A 7,331-nucleotide genomic window follows, 5' to 3' on the forward strand; every position below is an offset into this window, starting at 1 on the left:
GACATTTTCAACAAACTTTCATAATTAAGTGTGCCTTTCTTAAATAAACTTATAGCTTGATACTCAATGGTGGCCAAATAGAGAGTTGTTGAATAAAGTGATAAATTTCAATGACACTAAAGATCAGCATTATGGAGGATCGCCAATTTGGAGTTAAATAGAAAAGTGTTGCGATCGTATAAAATAAGTAAAAAATGTCGATCAACTTAAAAATGAACACTACGGATCATTGCTCAATCGGAGGCAAAAATATAATTGTTTAAAGTGTATAAAATTTAGACATTTTCAACTTTCTATCCAAAATTAGTATTACCTTTTTAGTTCATCCTATAGTTTGATATTATGTATATGATGAAATAAGAAAAAGCCGATCAAGCTAAAGATGAACATTGCTATTGTGCCCCTTATAAGAGCTTGATAGATGTTTTATGAAATCTTATTAAATCTGGAAAATTTCAACAAACTATCAATGTTTTGATATGGCAAATATTTGAGTCGGGTTCTTCCAACAACATTACAACAACGTAAATAATCAAATCTTAAATACTGCACATTGCTTTATTTTTTTCTTTCCATGACCTGTTGATTTTAAAATATTCAGCATAATTCTCCTTCACTATTCGTTCTTATTTGTATCCTGTAGCAAAATATTTAAAGTGTGCTTTCAAACGAATGTATAACTTAAAGGGTTTTTGTTTTTAACTACAGTATCTAATTTATGTTTGTAGTTGAATCATATGTTTATAAATTATATTTATTTTTTGCCCCGTCTGTATTAGACGATTGGCATCGACAAAAAAGGTGGGGATGAGATGGAGGATGTCATTTTACTATGACTAAAAAAATTGGGTAATCAAGACAATTTATATTTTCTACTAGGACTGTTATTTCAGATTATTCATTCTGGGTATGGGACTGTTAAATATGTTAGCGAAAGACTGCCATAAAAAATCATCTCAACCTATAAATTCTATATTGCAAATAGGTGCTGTTGAATAAGAATTGGGGAAACAAGGATTCATTGGCTTTATGCCCCTTTTTCAGACCTTTAAGCTATACCCTCGTATATATGAACAACTTCTCTTTTATAACGTATGGAGGACATTTAAAAATGGAGTAAATCTTTATATTTATGCCATATGGTTGAAAATATATAGTGCTCTATACTGACCGGGTGTTTTGGAGAAGTAGTTTAAACCCCACGGAAATTTTTGTCCAGTTTAATTTCTAGGGCGCTGGACGTTCGCCCCGACTCAGTTGCCCCATTGGCGAAAACAGCCAACACCACGAGAAGGCGGGGATGAGCTGCAGAGGAGAGGCTATATGTTGCGCTAGGCATTTCTCACTGTTTACTGTGAGACCTATATCACTCTGCCTTGAAGGCCAAAAAAAGGTTCCTCGTCGGGGGCTAGCCAACGAAGGCATCCCTTTGTCTCCTAGGAATACCCTCTATCTGACAAGCGTTGTGTGCAACGTCAATAGACGGAGACCGGCACCACAAGTCAGAGTACAGGCTAGCCCCCACCATATCCCTTTGTCTCCTTCGGGATACCATTCTGACAGTGTTGTGTGCGACGTCAATAGACGGAGACCGGCACCACTTATCAGAAGGAGGAACTGAAGGCTCATTGGCGCCATTCAGTTTTATATGTGGCAGAGGGATTGTTTGAAACTAACCAATAAAAATGAACGATATTAAAATAACAATATGGGATCCTGTCAATCATGCTGGCTTGTTGTTCTTATCAACCAATCATATCATTGTAAAGAGGGTGAGGCAAGAATGCTTTGCCATGAAAGACCGCCAAAACAGAGACCTTCGAAAAGCCCGCCAAATTTCGTTGAACAGAGTCCCGCCATGATATTTTGAAGATTTATTTTCTGTGAAATCCTTGGTTTACTCAGTGATTCTGTAAACTCTTACCAATAAACGGAAAATGAGGTAAAGAACGTTTATTCTCTTCTTGGACATTGATTTATTTATCTCTTTAAAGGTGAAATTTGAATTCCTGATCTATCTGCTTCTTGTTGTCGCTAAACACAAAGCTTGTGTTGTAATCAAACATGGCCGACAATTTAAGCCAATGCATTGAAGCCCCCCGGTAGAAGGGCAGGGTTGCAACTTATACAGTTGCTTCGCTTTTGTATTTGTAAATATCACTTTCACCCCAATGCCATATGTATTCAGCAATAAAGAACAGCCTAAAGCAATTCACGATAACAAAGTTTCACGAAATAAGAACCACAATTAGGTATTATTGTTTCGTATTATGAAAGTCTAGTATAAAATAGATTTGAAACTTATAGAAAGACTACGATGGATAATAATTTGTAAATCAATTTTTTTTACTGATTGACTTTTGTACGAATACCCTAAACATGGAACCAAGTAATGTTTTGAATTTTATTTGGCCTTTTTATCTTATTGATCATAAATAAATTTCCAAGACAAAGATTTGTAAATAGACTGTTTTGTCACCTATCCTCGTCCAGTGCTTTACTGGTATACCATTTTGTATCTCAAATTTTTAATGTTCAATTTTATTTATATATTTGTCTTGTATTTCTTGAGTTTTTATAGCTCTTATAACGTCCAAAACTAGATTGAAACAGTATTGATTGATAAGCTTTGAAATAGGATGGCACAGGACACTTAGAAATTATTATCCTCTTGCCATACGTAGAGCAAATTTAACTTTGTAAAGGGATATTCATCCTCTAAAGGAAAAACATTATTATTCAAGAGAGGCAACGTGGGAAATTTATGATGCGGCGGTATCAAAATCGTCTGCCAAAGCAGAAAGGGAAACGTACTTTAGCCAGTGGTGAAAACTGGTTTTAAATGATGGCCCTGCCCAGGAAGAGAAGGTCTGAGGTCTAATATTCACCACATTGACAAGATCCTAGGCAGTAATCGCAAGCTTTTTTTAATAATTATGACCCATGGACACATTTTCTCTTGTGTTAATAAATCAATGCAGGTTTCACTGAACGGTGCTACAAAAAGTGTCATGCAAAATTGTTATTTATTGGACTTAGATAGTATTTATATCCTGCAGATATAGAAAATCAATTTTGAAATTAAAACAACATTAAGAACATCCAGGCACGGACCGATATACAGGGGGGGGGCAAGACGGCTTTACCCCCCAAATATTACAAGAAGTTAAGCTGTATGAGAAAAATAGTGTTATTTTGGAAAATATGGCTATTTTCACACTTATCTATCAGGGCTGGCCCCTAAAACAAAAAATTGTATCATTGTGTTTGAACCCGAGCCTGGAGTTGTCCAAAAAATAAGAGCATCAAGCGTCGGCAAAAATTAGTTGTTCTTATAACAAAATGTTACCTTTTTAGTTCACCTTCAAGTTTGACATTTATCAATTGAATAAAGTTATGAATATCGATCCAACTAAACATGAACATTTCAGTGTTACATTTTTATTTTATATTATGTTTTGACATTTAACAAATTAGTGAAGTAAAAAATGTCCATCAAATTAAACATGAACATTATGGAGGATCACTATATCGGAGCCAAATGGAACATTGTTAAAATTGCATAAAATTTAGACATTTTCAACAAACTCTACACGTTCAGTTTTAAATTTTTAGTTTATGTTATATTTTGATATTTATCAATCGGAGCCAAATGGAACATTGTTAAAATTGTATAAAATTTAGACATTTTCGACAAACTCTACACGTTCAGTTTTAAATTTTTAGTTTATGTTATATTTTGATATTTATCAATCGGAGCCAAATGGAACATTGTTAAAATTGCATAAAATTTAGACATTTTCAACAAACTCTACACGTTCAGTTTTACAATTTTTAGTTTAGGTTATTTTTTTTATTTATCAATTTAAAAAAGTAAAAAATGTCGATCAAATTAAACATGATCATTATGGAAAATGGCTCAATCGTAGCCAAATAGAAAATGTTCAGATCGTATAAAATTTAGACATTTTCAACAAACACTCCAAAATCTGTGTTACCTTCCTAGTTCAACTTATAGTTTTATACTCAATTGTAACCGAATAGAAAAATTGTTGAAATAGTATAAAACTTAGACATTTTCAGCAAACTATATGAAATCAGTGTTACCTTCTTAGTTCAACTTATAGTTTGATATTTATCAACTGACTAAATTTATAAATGTCAATCAATCTAAAGATGAACATTAAGGGGGATCGCTGAATCAAAGCTACACAAAAAATTGTTGAAATAGTATAAAACTTAGACATTTTCATATAACTATCCAAAATCAGTTTCACTTTCTTGAATCATTTTATAATTTCATATTTATCAATTGAATAATGTTATAAACGTCGATCAATCTAAGGATGAGCATTATGGAGGATTGCTCATGTCGCTGCTAAACAAAAATTATCGGCCATGTTTAAATGCAACACAAGCTTTGTGTATAGCAAGCACAAGAAGCAGATATATCAGGAATTAAAGTGTGAGATTGACAGAGTATAACAAAGCATATGTTCGAGACGTGAAATAAGGCTCTAAGAGTAACCAATTTTTTATTTACTGGTAAGAGTTTACAGTTTTACTGTGTTAACCAAGGATTTCACAGATAATAAATCTTCATAATAACATGGCTGTACTCTGTCTAACGGAAATTTGGTAAGCTTTTCGTAGCTCTCTGTTTTGGCTGTCTTTCATGGCAAAGCATTCTTGCCTCACCCTCTTTACAATGATATGATTGGTTGATGAAAACCACCTTCCAGCTTGATTGAGAGGATCCAATATTGCTAGTAAAATACCGTTTATTCTAATTTGTTAGTTTCAAACAATCCCACTGCCACATATAAAAATGAACTTCGCAAATGAGCACCCAGTTCCTCCTGACACTCGCACACAACACTGTCAGAATGATATCCCAAAGGAGACAAAGGGATATGGTGGGGGCTAGCCCTTACTCCGACTTGTGGTGCCGGTCTGCGTCCATTGACGTTGCACACAACGCTTGTCAGATAGAGGGGATTCCTAGGAGACAAAGGGATACCTTCGTTGGCTAGCCCCCGACGTGGAACCTTTTTTGGCTTTCAAGGCAGAGTGATATAGGTCTCACAGAATATTTAACTACATAGCAGAAATATTAGCTTTATTCAATTTGTAAATATCCTCCATACTTAAAAAATCATTAGTTTTCACAAATTCAAAGGAATAGCTGATAAGATCTGAACAAGGGGCATAAGGTCAATGAATCATCTTTTTCCCAATTTTTATTCCACAGTATCTATTTGCAATATAGAATTGATAGTTTCAGATCATTTGTAATGGCAGTCTTTTGCTAACAAGTTTAACAGTCCGATACCCGGAATAATTTAAATTGATAGACTTAATAGTAAATATACATTTTGTTACAACGACATTTTTGTCATTATTAAATGATACCCAGCATCCCAACCCCATTTTGTCAGTCCCAATTGTCTATTACAAACAGTGCACAAAACAGAATAAAGCTGCAATTTATTGCCACTGCTTCTAACATTCTAAATCTAACCTTCTTCTGAAGCCAGACTATTGACCCCAGACATAAATAAGATATTATATCCAAAAAACATAAAAATTCTTTCAAACAAACATTCTTTTGATAGCAAAGACTTAAATTTTTGCTACAAAATATCCATTAGACCTAACTGAGAAGGAGAAATATGATGTGTATGCAAAATTCAAAGGGGTCAAAGAGAAGAAGAAAATAACTTCAAGGTGCTATATTTTAGACTGAAAACATAATGGTATTTTGGTTTGATTGTAAGTTGGAAAGTACTTTTAAGGTCGAGAATGAGCTGGAATACTTGTTAGACAGAATGTCTGCTGGTTTGATCATTCTGGCTGGAAAAACGTTTGAAAAATGTTGAAGATGCCAACTGCACAATCATCCTGAATTTTCGTCATAATGTCAATGTATCAGCAATGGACTTCAATTTTCAGACATGTTTCATTGCTGGTAATGAGAATAGTGAGCATACACCCTATGAGGATAGTCGAGGAAATGTAAAAGGGTGATTCTTGGGTTCATATCTTATCCAAACATAGGTATAAAGATATGTCGCAAAACATTTGTGGATTGGTGATGCACCTATTGAAAGATATCTAACGATAAAAGTACGGAGACCTGACTATGAGTTGCATAGATATAATTGGTAAATGGTGGACCTAGAAGTGATGTAGCAACATACAATATTCTAAGGTATTCATCACTGCACAAATACATAAATTTTGCAATTCAAACTAGTATCGCAAATGGCAGTAAAGCATTAGTCCGAGTACCGTGGGTGCGTTTTGCAGATAGGGTTGTTATGCTTTTCATCAACAAACTAATACCTCAAAATTATGGGTAGATTTCATATAATTAATGTACCCATCTATATATACCCATTCCTTTTCTTGAAGAGCTTTAAAGGTCGACCCTTAATCGACCCCCACCCTTTTTTTGAAAATTTATTAGCTGGAAGTAAATGAACTTGGACTGATCATTATAGCACCATCTAATGAGAGAGGGATGGGTAGAGGTACACTTTAGGCTTCAGTACTGAAGATACAGCGTAGCTGAGTAGCTGAAGTTCACTTAAAAGTAGCTAAAGCTCTCGTAACTGAATACAAAATAGACAAACTTATGCTTACTACGATAAAAATGATTGTGCCAACTCGCTATTGCCTATTAGATATAAAATGTGATAAATTTGCTTCATGATTTATTGAAACATACCAGCGAAAGAATACACTAGCAAACATAAATATATATATCACACATGAAAACAGATTTCCCAAGAAAAATCGATTGGAACTTTTTGTAATTGAATCAAGTGCTCCTTCAGTAAACTTTAAGCGAGAAACCGATTTCTTGGTAAATTTGGGGAACCTGTAGGCTTTGAGCCGGTGAGAATGATATAAGAAATGTCCGTGTATCCATTGCGTGTATCCATTATCCATTGCAAAAATTTAGTCTCAGCACACAACAGACCTAGAACTAGTTCAACAAGCCGTCTTATGCGCAAGACAATATGCCAACCCCTAGGTATATATCAATATCAGCTAGTTTTTAAAAGTTACAACATTTTTGATTAAACAAATTGCACTTTTTGTTCAGTTGGTGGCTGTTTCATACATTTTGATTACTAATGAAAACAATTAGAAAATTTCACGCTGCATGAATTCAGACTCATTGCTGCACATTTTCCATTCATCATTGCACAAATTGATCATCACTGCACCTTATAATATTGCCTGTGTAGCACTTTATTCAAACGATTAAAAATTGAACACAAAACACAATGTCAATGTAAGAGTTTTAGCATGTTGCTGTCTTG

Source organism: Rhopilema esculentum, chromosome 20, assembly GCF_057945365.1.
Source record: "Rhopilema esculentum isolate cy_ngs chromosome 20, ASM5794536v1, whole genome shotgun sequence".
Taxonomy (NCBI): Eukaryota; Metazoa; Cnidaria; class Scyphozoa; order Rhizostomeae; family Rhizostomatidae; genus Rhopilema; species Rhopilema esculentum.